Below are 19,938 nucleotides of genomic sequence, written 5' to 3' on the forward strand. Positions count from 1 at the left end.
GGCAGCGAGGTGGTGCAATAAATAGAGTGCAGGGCCTAGAGTCAAGAAGCCATCTAATTGCGTTCAAATCTGGCTTCAAATACTTACCAGCTATATGATCCTGGACAAATCATTTAACTCTGTTTATCTTGGTTTCTTTATCTGTATTTATTTGTCTGGATAAGGGAATGGCAAACTATTCTAATATCTTTGCTAAGAAAATCCTCAAATGGGGTTACAAAGAGCTGCACATGACTGAAAACCGACTAAACCACAACAACCATAGTCAGTTTCAGATATTTTATCTGGTAGGACCACTTAGTAGACACTTTGCCTACTTTGAAGTTCATTCTGTCATTTTCATATTCTTATTATTGTCACCTGTCATGGTATAAATGCTTTTAATTCATTCATCCCTGCCCACATGGATCACTAGGTCATCCTCTCCTCAGCAATCACCGCTGCTTCCTGCCCCATGCCCAATTGTGAATTTACTCCATTTGGTAAAATTCTTAATCAGGTTCGGAAACTTGGAAAAGAGAAGAGATAATCATAGCATTTGTTTAAGTGTGTCCATTTCTCTTCAAGAATGGGCATTTCATTTTGTCTCTCTGTACCTAATACAATGGTTGACACATAGTAGGGACTTAAGACATGGCAATCACACAGATTAATTGCAAGCAGGAAGGTTGCTATTTGGACTGCTTCCATAAGCAGAAACATAATAAAGGACAGGCTTTCAAATAGTGACCAATTCATTCTCTGGTTGTTACTTATTAGTTTGACCATGAGCAGAGAAGATAAAGAAAATCTAGGTGGGAAATATCAGTGCCAGGGTGTCTGAAGGCTTTCTAAAGAGCAGGAAAATTCTTATCTCAGAGAGTCTGAGGTAACACACACACATACACATACACACACACATACTGAAGCATAAGAAATCAAGACTATATTAGGATTTCATTTATATCTAGTTATCGTAGAGGCTGCTAGGTAGCACAGTAGATACACAACTCAACCTGATATCTAGAAGGCCTAAGTTCAAATTCAGCCCCATGATACTTAATTCTTATGTGACCCTGTTAATCTCAACTTTATTATATATAAAAGTGGGAACCTACTTCCTAGGCTTGTTCTCAGGATTAAATGAGATATTTGTAAACTTCTTTGCAAACCTTGAGGAATCACAAACATATGGTAATTATAATTACAGAAAAATATTAAAGATCATTACAGGTCTATTTACATTAAGGTCTTACAATCTTAAATTATCGGTGGATTTCATCTTGTCCTTTACATTCAACTGCTTTCACACATTTTGATGTTTTAAATTGTCTTTACTGAACTGTACAAAGATATGTAGCAATCTCTCTCTCTCTCTCTCTCTCTCTCTCTCTCTCTCTCAATCTCTCTCTATATATATATATATATATATATATATATATATATACATATATACCTTTATATATAGGTTTAAAAATCATCCCTGAAGTTAATTGATGCATCATAAACTTGTTCCTGAGATTTTATTCATTTGAGCAAGGAATAAGTCAACATATTATGCATAATTCTGTTTGATCTTCTTTCTTAATAATCAGATTTGTTCTGTTATTTTAAATCACACTTATTCCCAAGTGGAATATCAGCAGAAATAGAGCCTAATCATTTCCAAATCCCATAAGAGTTGAAAAGCAAAAGCAATAGCTATACCTTTTTGCTAGTACTGTAATATTTTCTAATAAGAGTTACAATTTCCCGAGGTTATTACATGAAACCTTGTGATTGACGAGCCCTTTTGAGATATTCACATGTTACAGTTTTGAACTGCAGGAAAGCTCATCAACATTCATGCGTTGAATGATAAATGAAATGCTAAAACTATGAGACACTTTCCAAAAGATAACTTAATCTAAATAAATTAAGTTGGTTATGGAGGTAGGAATGCAGGTTTGGGAATCCTAGTTTCTAGGTTATAGATTCATTTTTAGAATTAGCAAGAAATTTATATGATGATCTAGTTATTCTAAAATGCAGTATTCAGACTGTTACTTAAAGTTTAATTGCAAGATCATATCATGAACAAACACAGGGTTTTAAATTTTTTTAAATGAAAACTATTCTATATAGTATCTGGAATTCATATGTAAGTCATTTTAATGTGACTGATATACTTGCAACTTCTTTTGTATTAAGAAGTATATTCATAAAAATTAAAAAAAGCAATAATGTCTTTTTATATTTAAAATGTTAACTTCTTAATTAGACTTCAAAAATTTGGGCCTGAATATTGTACCTTCACTTTTTGAATGAGAACAAAACAATTAGGGAATTACCAAGATTTCTCTTACATTTTCTGTGATGAAACATGATGGATGTTTTCTTACCATCAAATTTTCTTTTGAAATTTTTTTGATGAAAAATGTGGAGATTTATTTTGATATTTCAGTGTACACATCTATCTACATTATCTTTTTATTTTATTAGTTTAGAAAATCTAGGAAGTTGCTGTTTTAAAGTTATTGTCTTCATATTTCTTCACAACTTGAGAAAATTATCTGTTTTTCTCTAACAATGAGGGTCTAAAAATAGATCACAAAGATAAAATCCATCCTAATTGCCAAATAAGATCAGTTTTTTATCACCCAATGGCTTTGGAGAAATTCTCTAGTTCTTGGACCTTCTTGTTCCAATATAGTAAGGGAATTAAATTTTAATCTTATAATGAAAAATGTTATACTGAAATTATTTATCATTAAAACCTTTGTCAAATTAGTTATCTATATTGTCCAGGAAATTCCTATTTCAGCGATCAAAATGTGATCAGCAAAATTCATATTTTTTTCTTTAGGTGTTTTTGTATTGACATTTAATATCACCTTCCTTTTTCTGAATATGTCTCCTCCCTCTTCTGCTGAGCCAGCTATCTCTTGAAAAAATAATTTATAAAAGAAAAAGCATTTGAGCAAAACCAATCAGAATATCCACCATATCAGACAGTGTATTTAAAATTCCACACTTGTAGTTCCATCATCATATCTGCAAAGATGAGAAGGTGGTCCAATTTTCTTTCTTTTTAACTTTGACACATTTTATTTTTAACATACTTAATTTGTTCATTAAAAAATGTTTTATATTCTCTCCCCTTCCCTCTCACCCCTACCACACCAATTGAGAAGATAATCATCATGATATCAATTATACCTGTGAAGTGATACAAAACTTATTTCCATATTAGCCATGTAGCAAAAGAAATGCAAAAATGAAGAAAATAACAAAAATATACTTTAATTTGCATTCAGAGGTCATCAGTTCTCTCACCAGATGGATAACTTTTTTCATCATTAGTCCATTGGAATTATCTTGCTCAGAGTAGCTAAGTCTTCCACAGTTGATCATCATTACAATACAGTTGTTACTGTGGGGAGTACTTTTTTCAACTCATCTTCATGGCTAATCTGTTTCGTTTTTATAATACATACTGTTTAGGTTGTTATTGTTGTGGTTCTCTTCATTTACATTGCTGTAAATTGCTGTAGTGATTGACTAAATAGTTTTCCTGGTTCTTCCTACTTCACTTTATAGCACTTCATTTAAGTTTTCTCAGACTTTTCTCAATTTTTCAGACTAATAATTTCTTTTGGTATAGTAACATGTCATCATTTTAATGCACCAGCATTGGTTTTAGCCATTCTTTATGTGGTAAGTAGTCTTTTTGTTTCTAGTTCTTTACTGCCAGAAAAAGTAGTGCTAAGAAAATTTTGGTATATATGTAACCTTTCTTTAATTCTTTCACCTTCATGAGTTCAATGCTTATTTAGTGGGAGCTCTGATTTGAAGTGAACATTTAATTACTTTTAAAAGCATAAGTCCATTTTCCCCAGAATCTATTAATTCATAGATATACCAAAAACCAATTATTTTATTTTCACATTTCCACAACCCCTCTAATATTAGTTATTTCCATTTTTTGTACCTTTGCAAATTTTATGCATGCAAGGTAACAGTTTATGAATTGAAGATATTTTTTTCTCCAATTATAGGTGAATGACAAAAACAATGTAAATTTACAAAATGAGGACCAGTGGAATTTGTGAAGAATGATTATTGGAAAGAACAGTGATTCTGGAGTCTCAAGATATATGCTCAGGTAAATTCCTCTTCAGATACTACTTATGTGACCTTGGGGAAATTATTTAAATTCCTTAGGCCTCAGTTTACTTGCCTTTAAATTGGAGGGTTGAACTAAGTATTTTCTGATGTGTCTTTCAGCTATAGAATCCAATGAACTGGACTAAAGTCAGAAGTCCTATTAAATTTGGAGGGGAAAAGGTCCATAGCCACTATCAAATCCTTGTTTCAGGCATGAGGAAACACCCAGAAAAATAACTGGATTCATCCAAAGTCAGATAAACAGAAAGTAGCAGATTTGGAATGTTCAAATACTACCAAAATGTGTTCTACCCTCTACTTCCTTCTATATCCCTATAGAAATAAGAGTAAAAGAAGGAAGAACCTATGAGATATTTCAAAGAAAAAGTATGCAGAAATTGATGTCAGACTAGATTTAAGGAATTGAGGAAAGGGAAACTGAGTACTGCTTATAAAGTACCTCATAAATTGTTTCCAAAATCTAAAGAGATACTATATATGGCACTTAATCATATATGGCTGTAAGGGCTATAAGAATAGAGAATTGTGGTAGTGTTACTAAGGAGATAGAATGATGGACTTGAAATATAGCCTGGGCTGAGTGTCAAGAATTCTTTGGTTTTAGTTCTAAATTTGGCACCAACTAGCTTTTCAACCTTAAAAATCATAGAACCCTCTGGGCCTCAGTTTCCTTTTCTCTGCAATGAATGGATGGGACTAGATGATTTCCAATTTCTACTCCTATTTGAAAATTGTATTACTCTATGATAATTGTCACTATCGATCCCACAGCAATTAGCAAGACAGACTAAACAATAGATCAATCCAAAACTATTTACTGAGTGCCTACTCAGCACTCTCCTAGGATAAAAAAGATGTAGAAGACAGGTTCAGGAAGTAATCTCATTTGGTTGTTATGGCAGCTAAAATAGCAGCAAAAAGAAATAGAAATGCCACAAATCTTCTTCTATTAATAATCCTTCTCTTACATTCTTATTTCAGATCTGGGGTGACTGCTTTGGTCCTTCATGCCTCAGTTACTATCTTAGTATCTACTGGACAGGAGTCATGTCTTCTTCCACCTTATTCCTAATCCTCTGAAGGAATGGAATTGTGTACTGAACTTAAATCTGGGAGCTAAGGCTTGCTATCTCACCAGAAGTTTTTCAAATATCCCTGCCTTCGTTCCATTCTATTACATTTCACATATTCATTGTCTTTACTTTATTTAAGCATAAAATACTGTGCTAGCTTTTGAGCATACCACACTGAAATGGAATAGTTCCTGGCCTCAAGGAGTTTACATTCTTCCAAAAGGAAAAAAAAGGTGTGGAGATGAATAAGTCCAATATATTTTCATAATGAGTTTAAAAGAAATTTGGGGATACAGGTATGGATATCTAAGAGAATCAGACAAACTTTTAAAATATAAATGTTGATCTAACCCTTGGTGGAAATTAGAGATTTTAAGAGGCAGGCATGAGGAGGAGGAGTATTCCAGGACAGCCTGAGCTAAGGTATTGATGTGGGAAGTAGAGTATCACAAATAAGGAATATAAATTAGGATAAATTGACTGGAATAGAAATTGACATCAAGTCAATGTGAAATCAATCAGAAACAAATGGATTGAATCTGTATTTCTAAGGTTTTTAATCCTCAAATAGAGGAATTTGTTTTTTTCCTATAGGCAGTAGGGAGGTACTGATGGTTCCTATGTACAATATTGACATGGTCAGACCTATGCTTAAGAAATATCAATGCCTATTGGTTTCTCTGATACTGAGATCATTTTTTATGATCCCTCACTCTGACATCATTCCCCTTCCATTTATCTAGGTTTCTACATAATACTTGTTGCTAAGACTACATGATGTTGACTGCATATCTGTCTACACATCTTCCTTTTATTTAGAACACCCTTGACCATCTACACCATACATGAGATTCTATCTAGTCTCCAAATTCCCATCATGTCAAGTCTGGTTTATTTCTCCCTTGACAAAACCTGATTATGACTTATTTTTCTTTGATCATGGAAACTATTGTGTGGCAGATTCTTTTTTTGGGAATTCTGTAAAGAAATGTGACTATTCAATGTCAGTAAAGGCAATTCTAGATCAGAATACAAATAAACAATATTTTTTTTCTGGAACAAGTTTCTTAGTTTATGTATTGTAATTGGTTTCCAACTTATGAACTTTCAGTATAGTTCACAAATATGAATGGTAATAATAAATGATGATTGCTGCTTCTGGTCCTAGTTTTTGTCTTTCTAGGGTCAGGAATAGCACAGAGAAAACATGGGATTATTTCAGAGCTCCACTGGCTGACATGATTCCACTTGCAGCTTCAGAGAGAAGGCTTGCTGTGTACTACATGAGTAAAAATGTCTTTTTCTCAAAAAAATAGTTTTATTTTCACTAGGGTTCATCCCTTTTGCCCTTCACTGTTATTCTTTCATCTAGCATTCTTCTCTTACTCTTCCCCAAACATCCACAAACAAGGTTCAGAAAATACAAGCTCTAGAGTTATTTAACTTCATCATATCACTGCCATAGCCCTGCACATTCCCAGTCCCACGTGTGTAGAGTAGAGTCCTTTGCAGAGGTCTAAGGAAAAATGGCTGTGGCTTTGTCCTTGGATATGGAAATTCAAAGGAATGCACTTTGTCCCATGGGGGAGAAGGATTTTCAGCCTCTCAACTGGGGTTCAGAGGCTGCAATCCTCATAATTCTCCATCTTCTTTTAGTCTCAATATGTGTTTTGACCCAACTCCCTTACCAGGCCTTGGGCCACTATAACCAGGATTGCATTTTTTTTAGCAGACCTCTACCAGAGCTCACTTTCTCTCTCATCCTTTATGGGGTGTGGATCAGACTTATAGTAGGGAGGATAGGTTGACCCTCTACTACATCCCATCTCAAACTATTCTTTATTATCAACCTCTTACTGTAATGTTCTATTTTTCATTAGAGGAAGAATTTCTGTTAACTTAGGTGCCCTCTTGTTCTGATTTTTTTTTTCACTGAGCTTTCAGAAAATCTTGAGGGAACTATTTTGACTATCTCCAAATAATTTGAGATAGAACCACCTCCTACTATCAAATGTCAAGATGGTTACATCTACATCTTCTGTCAAGGCTTCATTCTCATTATCACCTCATTTTTTAGATTAAATACTTTTAAAACTTAATAAGGCTAGAGAAGTCTAATGATAAACCATAACTATCAAGGTCAAATTTTCACTGTAGACACCCTGAGCCCTGCACGAGATGCTGTTAAAGGAATTCCTTCTATTTCTGATCTTAACACTTGAATATATATTTCAAATTTCTTAATTAATTAATTAATTTAAAATATTTTCCATGGTTACATGATTCATGATTTTACCCCTTCCCCCCCTTGCCTGAGATGACAAGCAATTTCAAAGGACTATACATGAGTCACTATTCAAAACCTATTTTCATGTTATTCATCTTTGCAATGGAGTGATCTTTTAATGCCAAAACCCCAATTATATCCCCATCAAACCATGTGATCAATCATATGTTTTTCTTCTGCATTTTACTCCCACAGTTCTTTCTCTGGACATAGATAGCATTGTTTTGCATAATTTCCTTGATTATTTCCTGGATCATTGCATTGCAACTCATAGAAAAGTCTGTTACATTTGATTGTGCCACAATGTTTCACTTTTTGTGAAACATTTTCTTAAACCCCTTGGGGAGCATAACATTATTCATCATGATCCTCATTATAGACAGTGGGCAAGAGTAAGTCTAGAAATCTTCTTGGGGCAATTGCTTTTGATGTTACAATTCAGAGCAACAAAGATTTAATTATTATTGTTCCATTGTTTTTTCAGGCATATACAACTTTGTAACCCCATTTGGGTTTTCTTGAGAAAGAGGTCTATCTTTCCAACCTCATCTAACTCCATATTCTTTTCTGAATAATACAACCTCCCTTTGGTTCCAGTCAAATTTAATTAGCCTATTCTGACCAACAATAAAATTAGTTCACATATATGATTTCTCCAGTTAATATAGTTTCTTACAATGTTTCCATCAGCCAGTTATTCAACCTCAGTATTAAGGTCTGTGTATCATGGTCTATTCAAATTAGAGTATATTTCTGTTTGTTAACTCTTCATATGTCATATAATAAGAGACAAAGGAGATTTTACATTTTTCCTTCAGTTATTAAAATAATTCACTATTATTGAATTAAATAAGAAATATCTCTCCTTTACTTTTCTCTAAGGTAATTGTTGTTCCCAAACTATTTGGCTATATATCTTGTCTTGTATTATTACAAAGAAGACTCATCTTTGAGTAACAATATCATTGTACTCTCCTCTCATCAGACCTCATCTGAACTGTTTTGCTCATTTCTTTTTTTTATTTATATATTTTATTTGATCATTTCCAAGCATTATTCGTTAAAGACATAGATCATTTTCTTTTCCTCCTCCCCACCCCCCATAACCGACGCGTAAGTCCACTGGGCATTAGATGTTTTCTTGATTTGAACCCATTGCTTTGTTGATAGTATTTGCATTAGAGTGTTCATTTAGAGTCTCTCCTCTGTCATGTCCCCTCAACCGCTGTATTCAGGCAGTTGCTTTTCCTCTGTGTTTCGGTTTCCTCGGTTATGGGAGTGGAAACTCCCATAGTTTATCCTTTGCTTATGAATAGTGTTTTTTTTTCCTCCTGGATCCCTGCAAATTGTTCAGGGACATTACACCACCATTTATGGAGAAGTCCATTACGTTCGATTATACCACAGTGTATTAGTCTCTGTGTACAATGTTCTCCTGGTTCTGCTCCTCTCACTCTGAATCACTTCCTGGAGCTTGTTCCAGTCTCCATGGAACTCCTCCACTTTATTATTCCTTTTAGCACAATAGTATTCCATCACCAACATATACCACAGCTTGTTCAGCCATTCCCCAATTGATGGGCATCCCCTCGTTTTCCAGTTTTTGGCCACCACAAAGAGCGCAGCTATGAATATATTTGTACAAGTCTTTTTGTCCATTATCTCTTTGGGGTACAGACCCATCAGTGCTATGGCTGGGTCAAAGGGTAGATATTCTTTTGTCGCCCTTTGGGCATAGTTCCAAATTGCCCTCCAGAATGGTTGGATCAGTTCACAACTCCACCAGCAATGAATTAATGTCCCCACTTTGCCACATCCCCTCCAGCATTCATTACTTTCCTTTGCTGTTATGTTAGCCAATCTGCTAGGTGTGAGGTGATACCTCAGAGTTGTTTTGATTTGCATCTCTCTGATTATAAGAGATTTAGAACACTTCTTCATGTGCTTGTTAATAGTTTTGATGTTTTGCTCATTTCTGAGAAACACTGTTTAAGAAAGAGATAAACCAGAAGAGACAAGATAGGAGAGTGAAGGTATTGAATTCATGTCATATAGAGATGTATTTGAGAAAGATGGAACATTTTATCTGAAAAAGATAAGGCTCAGGGATAATATAATTGTGCTCAAGAATTCAGAAGGCCATCTTATGGTGGAGAGACTAGAATTCTTGTTAGCTCTTAGAGGATAGAACCAAGACTGGTGAGTAGAAATTGTCTTTTTAAAAGTATATTTAGGCTACTAGATATAAGGAAAAACTGGAAATTATTTAGATGTATGAGTTGAACTAATAAGCCTCTTAAGACCCTTCCAACTCTCAAATTTTATATATTTCTGTGACTTAGGAAGATAAAAATAAAACCTAGAATAGAAGCCCTAGCACACATTGTCATATTTTATTACAGGTATTCTCCTAAGACCTCCAATTTCTTATTAATAAGTCTTCTTTCTCACTCTAGCTCTATATCATCCATCAGCATGCTGATAGATACCCAAGGGTTTAGCTGGACAAATTATCAGGGCCCTGCTCTACTCTAATCCTAGAACCATAATCTCCTTTGAATCAGTCATTGGTTGGGGACATTGCCACTTATACTACTTAGATGACCATAGTGTCTCTCTACTATAACCTGTCAAGTGGTTGACCACTGGGCTTAACCATCTACCCAGCAATTGCTTTCTATTATTTTTTGGATTTTTCTGTCTGACATTATGTCTTCAAGGTCTCTGGGCTATGTTTTTTATCATGTTATTGCACCTAAAGGATCACTAAGTTTTCTATCTGCTCTGCATCTCTACTCATATATGTTTTCCCCCTTAATTAGAGATCTCCTTGAAAGCAGACACTCTCTTTTTTCTATCACTTTTGTATTTGTATCTCTATCACTTAGCACAAATTTTGGTACACAGTAAGCACTTATTAACTACTTTTTATTTTTTGCATTCCATAGAAACATAGAATCTTAGAATTTCAGATTTAGAAGGGACTTTAGATGAAGCAAGAAATTATTATCCAATATTCCTAAGAAGTGGTCATCATACTACTACTGAAATGTCTCCAGCAAATGGCATTGATATTTTATGGGGCACATTGAATTATTGGCCAGCTTTAATTATTAGGAAGCTCTGCCTTCTAGTAAGTTGGAGTTTCTCTCCTTACAATTTCTACTCATCCCAAATTGTTGTATTTTCTAAGGACATGGTGAACAAGTCTAATCTAAATTATACAAGTGAAATTAAAACAATTTTGCATAAAGAAAAGTTGTACTGAATTTACAAAATTAGATAGAAAAGGTAGATATTGAGTCATTTTAGTTGTGTCTGACTCTTTGTGACTCCATTTGGAGTTTTATTATCAAAGATACTATAATGGCTTGCCATTACTTTCTAATTTTATAGATGAGGAACTAAAGCAAACAATATTAATTGATTTTCCCAGGGTCATTTAGCTAAGATTTGAACTTATGATGATGAATCTTCCTAATGCCAAGCCTACAGATAGATACCATGCCACCTAGCTGCTTGGAAAGGATGGGATATTCTAGTAAAAAAATTGGAATTAGTTTCTCAAAGATTGCTTGGTGAATTTTAACTCTTCTCTACATAGAAGACCATTAAACATAAGAATCTAAACATTTTGCATTTAACTATTATATACATGCTATGTAAATAAGTCATGTAAATTTCATTATGTGTAAATATAAAGTAAACGTGTATTTAAACACTCAAAAATTCCCAAGTATCTATCCAACCAGCTCTTAATTTTAGGCCACAATTGCTACCTCTAAAGGTATTTGAGTTGCATAGTAGGGATGGAGAAATACATTGACTTGCTCTCTATTTCTACAGCTAGAATTTGTAGATCTTGTAATTACGTGTTTCTTGTGCTTTTGACTAATTTGTCACTGACTTATCGCTCTTGACAAAATCATCTGAACAGGAAAAGCTGTAGCATACTAGGAACTGAAATTGAACCCAAACTCCATGGAAGGGAAAAATCAGAATTTTTTCATCTTTGGAAGTGGGTAATATAATAAATATATTTTATTACCTCCCCACTCCTTGTACAAGAAGTATGTTGGGGGCTTGACTTGGGAATGAGTTCAGTTCTTGATCTGAGTGATAAATTATACAATCTTCTTGAAAGCATATATGGAAAGGGGACATTTTGCATATATTTCATCTTGAGTGAGGGATTATACAGAAATCCAGGAGCAAAGTCAGATGGGATTTAACTGATCTACCAATAAATTAAAACTGATATTACTCCAATACTGTAATGAATCTATGATCTGGTTGATGTAGATATTTCCTATAGTAATATAGGTTGCAAACCATCCATGGTTGCCCATCTAGTAGAACTATCATATTTACTTATATCTTTCACAAAATTTGCTAGAGGAGGTTACCTCAAAATGTTAGTAGCCTTCCTTTTAGCCTTACCACACTATATAGATTCTACTGAACCACTGGTCCTCCATTATTCTTATATGTGACTCTCTCATTCTTTTTTTTTTTTTCATTTTTTCTGGATATATGTCAATTTGATAGCATCCTGAAAACCACTTTTGCATAATTATTCATTTATATGTTTCAAATATCTCACATCTAAAATTCACCTATCTCCCTATTGTCTCTTAGGTAATTTTCAGGAAGATTGAACTATTCTAATAACTGCAGCCATATCATATTATTAGAATTATATTGTGTTAAAAAGACGTATTTTTGTTTTAGGGAAAGATTTGGGGATCATTAAAATTAATAGCCAATTTTCTAATGGCAATCCAATGGGCTCTTCTTCTCTTGTTTAATTGTTGATGTAGTTCATTGGATGGTGCTTTTGATATATAAGATTACATTTATTTGCAAGTTCCATAAACTATCCATCCAACTACAAGTCATAGTCCAGACAATAATCCAACTTAACCATTATTTTTTTCTGTGTATAAATAAGCCAGCCTTCTAAGAGTAATTATGGATTTGATTAGTTGGTCACATTGTTCTAGGGTGTGAGAAAATCAGTATAATATCATCTCCACACAGGAACATTGATACCTCACCATCCATCAAGTATCTCCCTTTAACTTGCACTCTCCATTGGTCCACCTCAAGCATTGTCGTGACCACCTCCAGTATCATTGATCTATTGTGTGACTAATTTGATATTAATAACCTTTCCTCATTCCCCAAACTTTGAGATTGGTACTATAGACTTAAGGATTAAGAATTAAGTTGCTGTGATGAGATATTACATCACTTTCTATGTATATAGAATACTTAATGCCTTAGTTGTACCTTTCCTTCTCAAGACACTTGTTCTAGAGGACACAGAAAATGGACAGATACTCAGAATTCTTAAAGCCACTTACTAGACATTGATTCCAAACACATTTCCTAGGGTGGAGCTAAGATGGAAGAATAACTAGAGCAGTGAGCATGAGCTCCATATCACCATGAGAATCTTCTTGACCAAAATTAAAATATTGCTACAAAATGAATAAAGGATTGAAAAAAAAACCAACTAGACAGAGTGAAACAACTTTCAAAAAAAGAAAAACCCAAAAGGTAGGCAGATAACATCTAGGACATTGGGGTGGGAGAACAGAGCCAGCAGAAGACTGTAGCAAGCAGTGAAGAGTAAGCCAAGAGCAAACCACAACACCCCTCCACCACACATCTGCTGTCACAGTTAAGCCCAAGCTGACTTTCGGACCCTGAGATCTTGCCTAGGAAAATAATGGTTGAAGGCAACCCACAACTCTTAAAATATCAAACCTGTGGAGAAGTCCAGAGTCCCAGCCCAGGGCAATTTGGACTGAAGGGAGCTGATCCATGTGGGCCCAGAGCAAAGCCAGGAATCACAGTCTGGGCTTGGGATAAGGACACAGTTCACAGGGGGAGCCCCCCACCCCAATCATTTTCCCCCAAATCAAGGACAGGTCAATCATGGGTGTGACTGACTGAATCAAGAACACCTTGAGAACAAAAACTTGAACCTAAGCTTAGATTTGATAAGCCCCTGAGTTGATCAAGTTCAGAGATCAAAAGCTAATACCTAAGCCGAAGGAAAGTCTTTAAGCTCTTCAAGGATCAATTAAATCAGAAGGGAAGAGGACTTTTAGAGCTTTAGTAACAATCCAGAAAATAGGTTGAAAATAACATAAAGGAAAGACTGAAGTTTAAGAGGGTATCCCAACTTCCCAGAAAAAAAAGAGCCTACCTATAATTAGATAGGAAAAATGAGCAAAAAACCAAAAAAAAACCACCTAACTAACAAATTTTATGGAGACAAAGAGAAAGGTACAGACACAGAAGAGGACAGCAAAAGCAAAGGAAACCCATGGAAAATCCTAAAGAAAAATATGGATTGGACACAGAGTCTGGCAGAGCTCAAAAATTCTTCAAAAACCGATTAAGAAAGGGAGAGGAAAAGTGGGGAAGAGAAACAAAAGTGATGCATGAAGAAATGGATGAATAGAAAAAGGAGAACAAAATCTGTCAGAGGAAAATTGGGTCTTAAAAATCAGAATTGACCATCTAGAAACTAATGATTTCATGAAAAATTAAGAAATAATAAAGCAGAATCAAAGGAATCAAACACCAGAGAAAACCATGAAGTATCTTATTTAAAAAAAAACTGTCCTAGAAAATAGATGTAAGAAAGACAATTTGAGAATTATTAGACTACCTGAAAACCATGATCAAGAAACAACCATAGACATCGTGTTAAAAAAAACTATCAATGATAACTGCCCAGACATCCTTGAACAAGAAAATAAAATTCAAACGGAGAGAATTCACTGATCACTTCCAGAAAGAAATCTTAAAATGACAATTTCCAGAAATTTAATAGCTGAATTCAAGAGCCATCAAGTCAAGGAGAAAATACCTTAAACAGCCAGAAAGAAACTATTCAAATACCATGGAGCTACCATCTGGATCACAAAGGACCTAACTATTTCTCCATTAAAGGATTGAAAGGCATAGAATATAATATTCAGGAAGGCAAAAGATTTGGGTTTACAACCTGGAATCATCTATCCAGCAAAGCTGAGTATCTTTCAGTGGTAAAAAGGACATTCAATAAGACAGAAGGTTTCTAAGCATTCCTCAGGAATAAGCCAAACACACCAAAATTTTGAAGTCTAAACATGAGATACAAGAGAAGCCCAAAAAGGTAAATAAGAAAATGAAAATTTACGGGACTCATTAAAATCAAAATGTTTATATTTCTATATTAATGTGATTTTTGAAACTAATCTAAAATCATTTCATGTACATCTATCAGATATATAGGTGGCCAAGAAGGGAGAGATACATGCAATGGGAAAAAAATTAGGTACTTTCATCCCTGGGATCCACTGAATCTAGAAGGTGCACAGAAACAAATGGAAAAACACAACTTCTATGAGGGAGAGATGAAAAGCTTTTAGATATTGCTTACTTTCTAAAGGGTTAAACTTGTTTGATTTGGTGATATTACCCCTTTCTTGCTCTATTATATATTTTGCCTTGAGCTTGGTCCTCTCAAAAGCATGTATATTTCTTTTTCTACTTCCCTTAAAAATGAAAACTTGTAAGGCCTCATAAACAAAAAAGAAAGGAATCAGCTTCAGAGTGCTTGAATCACAAATAAATTGGGTGAAGGTGACTTTGTTCCTCAGAACTATCATGTGCTATGGTGGATTTCCTTCTAGGGTTTAAAAGGGAATTCTTCCCTTCCATAAACAGTATGTCCTAAATACTTCACTTAATAGATCTCTGGTAACATGACACCCAAAGATTTCCATGTCATGACATTCTTTGCCATTGCCTGCTATAGTTCTTCTACCTGCAAATTCCATGTATGGATTTCTCTCTGAGGGATGGTTTCTTTTTTCAGAGGCTTTCACACTTTATATGTGTGTAAGGTCTATCCTTTATTTAATCACACCACTATCCTTTCCCAGGTAAACTAGATTTGTCCCAGGCACAGTTATACCCAGTTGTGGCTCTGCATGGTACTATTATAGTAAAAGATGACTGATATTTCTGTAATGCTTACAACTACCATGGAGGCATGGTGTGCTGGAAATGTTACTGGGACTTGAATCAGAAAACTTGTGTTTGAGTCCTGGTTTTATTATTTTCTCTTTCTATAACCTCAAGTAAAATATTTCACCTTTGTACCCTCTAGTTTTCATAAATCTATAAAGTGAAGGAGGTAGATTACATTTGAGTTTTCAAAATCCCTTGCACCCTTCATATATAATTCTGCCTAGACATTTTTACTGATAGATGCCATAGGAGGGAAATAGATGTCATGATCCATCAATTTCCATTGAAATAAGTACAATTCACATGTTGTCACATATAGTTATGGTTCTTTTATTTGTCAAAGATAAAAAGTGAAATGATAGTCTATTTTAGTTAGAGTAAGCTAACAAGAAACCAGAGAATTTGAAATTATATAACTATTCTTTATTCCTCATTTATTGGAGGAGTCAATTTTTTCAGGTCACCTGAGTCTCATTAAATATCTTATAAGATGGCAATTTGTAAAATGAATCCTTGCAACTTGATGGACATAATGCTTCTCTTAAAAGTGAGCAATTTATTTCTTCTTCTGCAAGGGTCATGAGCCAATAAGATCTTGGATTTCCTTATTCATTTTAATTATAAATAATTTTAAAAAGTAATTTCTACATTTTAAAATGATGAATTAGCATTTTTCATGAAGGAAAAGTAGACTTTATTATTTCCATCAGTAATATTAAAGACAGTAATATATTTTATTGAAATACTAAACCAATTTGGAGTCACTAGATAGAAGCAAGTCAGAAGAAACAATGGAAAGAAAATATAAATGTTTTATGTGACATTTGTGTTATTATATGCAAATGAGGATAAAAACTGATTTTTACAAGAATCATGTAGCTTAGAATTACACAAACAATTTTCCCCCTCAAACTCTCCATAGATTTGGACTTCCATTATACAAAATCCTGCAAATGTGGTTTTAAAATATATTACACAAAAACAAAGGAAACCAATTAAAATGGGTAACACTGTTACCACAAAATTTATATATTTTAATTTCTGCTGATTCTAATAATACCACCAATTATCAACACTGAAAGACTTTTAGAAATCCAATTTATACTTTATCATTTATGGGCATGATTTCCTTTTTTTTTTTTGCATTCTTTTCAGCTTGGGTCCTGTATGAAGGCAAGTTGCTTTTTTGACTTTAATCCTCTTTTTTCTAGTGCTCATGCATAATAGTGGTTTTACTGGCAAAACTGAAAAAAGCCAAAAAATGAAAACATTTTTCCATGTAATGTTTTTTAAATGCTAAATGATTGTTTCTGGATTCTTGCTACTTTCTGCCTTAATTTCCTTTACAAACATAGCAAGATACCTTGGCCAAATGAATAATATTATTTATGATAATAGGCTAACAGGGATTTTGAATCTTCATCCAGAGAGCTGGAGATTTGGGTCACATAGGAGATTATCATTTCTATAATAGAGAAACCACAATTTTGACATTTTAATAATTACTTTTTTATTTTATCTTAGAATTTTCCTATTACGCCCTCTCCCCTTTAAGCTTGGTACAAAGGAAATCGTCATTTTGATGATTTTGTTAAGGAAATTCATTATTTATGCTGAGATATACTTCTTAGCTATAAAGGTAAAATAAAAAAGTGGCAATCAATGGAAGGAAGTCTGTTTCTACAAAAGTGTTTTTCTCCTCACTAAAATCTTAGGTCAGGAAAGAAACTTCCTTCAAGTTAAAGATATCTTGTAAGAGAGTAGGTGTGATATAACAGAAATAGCATGAACCATGAGTCCAGATAGTTTTCCTTATATTTTGTCATTCACTTTTTGGGGCAAATCACTAAACTTTTAAAATCAATATCCCTCCTTAAAATGAGAATATTAGATTAGAATAGTCCCTAATAACCTTCTCAACACTAGTATTAGATGCTGTTTTTGCCTTAGTTTAATTGCAACAAGTCTTAGTGAAATATGTTTTCATAAATGACAATAAATATGATCCTGACATATTTCTGTATATTAAGGAATTATGAGTGAATATATAGCTGGAAGGAAATAAAGGCACTTTTGAATGTCTGAAAATGTTAGAACAGAAGTTATTCAAATAAAAATTAAAAGTATTAAATAATCAAAGTCTCCCAAGAGCTATGATTAGTTTTATACAAGGTACCCAGTTTACTGATATATAAAAAAATTGGTCAAAGTAACATGATTTTGAGCATTATAGATGTGCATATTCTCATTCATTCTTACCTGTAATTTTACTCATTAATAGTTACTCATTTATTTGTTATCCCTTTGTTCCCCTTTAAAATGCAAATTTTCTGAGGAAGAGAATGTTAAATTCATAATAATAAAAATTATGACTCCTTGATTTACCTGGACATTAGGGGTTATAAAGTATTTTATAGAAATTATTATATTTTATAATCTCCCCAGTATAGAATGCATTTCTTACATTTTTTCCAGACCATGATTAAAAACATGGATTGAAATAAAATGTCTAGACAGATTGATAGATAAACATACAGCTAGATAGATATGGAGAGGTCATAGGTGACAAGGTTGGTGCTAAGTGCAAGTAATACAATTACAAATGAGTAAGATAGTCCTTGTTCTCAAAGACCATTTATATTTTAATGAGAGAAGTCAGAATATAAAGAATTACTGGAGACCCTGGATAAGTCACATAACCCCCATTTTTGTCTAGCTCTTACTGCTCTTCTGCCTTAAAACCAATACACAGCAGTGATTCTAAGAAGGAAGATAAGGGTTGTAAAAATGGATATTTGAACCCCAGACTTCAATCCCCAGAAGTTCTTGGTACTTCCCAGAATTCCCTATAATCTCACTTGAGTCCCCACCTGGGCGAGAACACAAATTGTATTTAAACTGGCAGCAACACCTACTTCGGCCTCTCTCTTCCTCTACTCAGAAATTGCAACAAGATGTAAGTGAATTGTGAATGGCTAATCAGCCCTAGGCACTTGCTTTTCTTATTTTGTATTTTCTTATTTCCTTGATTTCTAATAATCTTAATAAACATTATAAAATATAATATTTTATCAGTTGAGACTAAATTTAACTTTTACAGGGTTTAAAACACACACACACACAAACAAATAAAGAAGTACTGGTAAGGAGTGGGATGAATGGGAGGAAATGAGGGATATTCCTTTTCAATGGGAAATAGTGAAGAAATATCAAAGAAGTATCATGGGAACCTTACTTTCCTCTGAGAAATTGGAGACAAAAGACAGCAGTCCAAGTTTCCAAGGGAGGGGTGAAGGTGGTCTGTCAGCAGAGCTATGGGGAGAAGATGTATGGGAAATGGAAATGAAAGTGATGAAAATAAAAACTTTCCTCCTAAATTTTACAAATATTTCTATAGCAAAGCCTTGTGATAAAATGATTAGAAGTATGTATTAAGCAACTATTAAGCACTAAATATAAGCTAGGTACTGTTAGCTGCCAGGGAGAGAAAGATATGAGTAAAATAATACTTGCCATTGTGTCCAAAAGAAGGTGTAAACAAAATACATCAAAATAAATTAAAATATGGCTTTATAGAAGGTACTAGTAATTGTTAGGAAAGACTTCATATACAAAATATCCCATAGAATAAAGAGTGAAACAAACAAACAAACAAAAAATAAGAGTAGTAAAAGATGGAGTCATCCCAAGGAATAGGAAATGCCATGAACATTGGGAAGTAGAAAGCCAAATATAAGGAATAAATAGGAATAAAGATTATTGGACTGAAGACTAAATGAAGGTGTAGGGGTAATGTATAATAAGCCTGGAAAGATAGGTTGGGTTCAGGTTGTGAAGATTTTTAAATGACAAATGGTTTTGAATTTGTCCCTACAGCTAATAGGGGACCACTCAAGTATGTTGAGATGGAAAATGTAAGAAAAATCATGTTAGCATTCAATTGGAGAATGGGTTGAAATTTGAAGAAGCCTGAGATATTAAAATTTTATAGAGGATTTTAAAAAACTTTTACCTTCTTCCTGTATTGGTTCCAAGGCAGAAGAGTGGTAAGGAATAAGCAATGGGGAATCACACAGCCAGAAAGAATATGAGGCCAGATTTGAACCTAGGACTTCCCATCTCTAGTCCTGGCTCTCAAACCACTGAGTTGCCCAGCTGTCTCTGTTAGGCTTTTGAAATAACTCTAATGAAAGAAATTAAGCATTTGAAATAGAGGAATTGAGGGCCTGAATAAGAGAGTTGTCTCAGTAAATGGAAGGAAAAAAGTAGAAGAGATTAAAATGACCTGATCAGTCAACTGATTGGATGAAAACAATAAAAAAGAACTGTTGTAATATTCACATCCAAAACCTAGGAAAGGGGAAGGCTTGGAAGCATGATTTCTTGACAAAAATTGAA

Source organism: Monodelphis domestica, chromosome 2 (assembly GCF_027887165.1).
Source record: "Monodelphis domestica isolate mMonDom1 chromosome 2, mMonDom1.pri, whole genome shotgun sequence".
In the NCBI taxonomy this organism is placed as follows: domain Eukaryota; kingdom Metazoa; phylum Chordata; class Mammalia; order Didelphimorphia; family Didelphidae; genus Monodelphis; species Monodelphis domestica.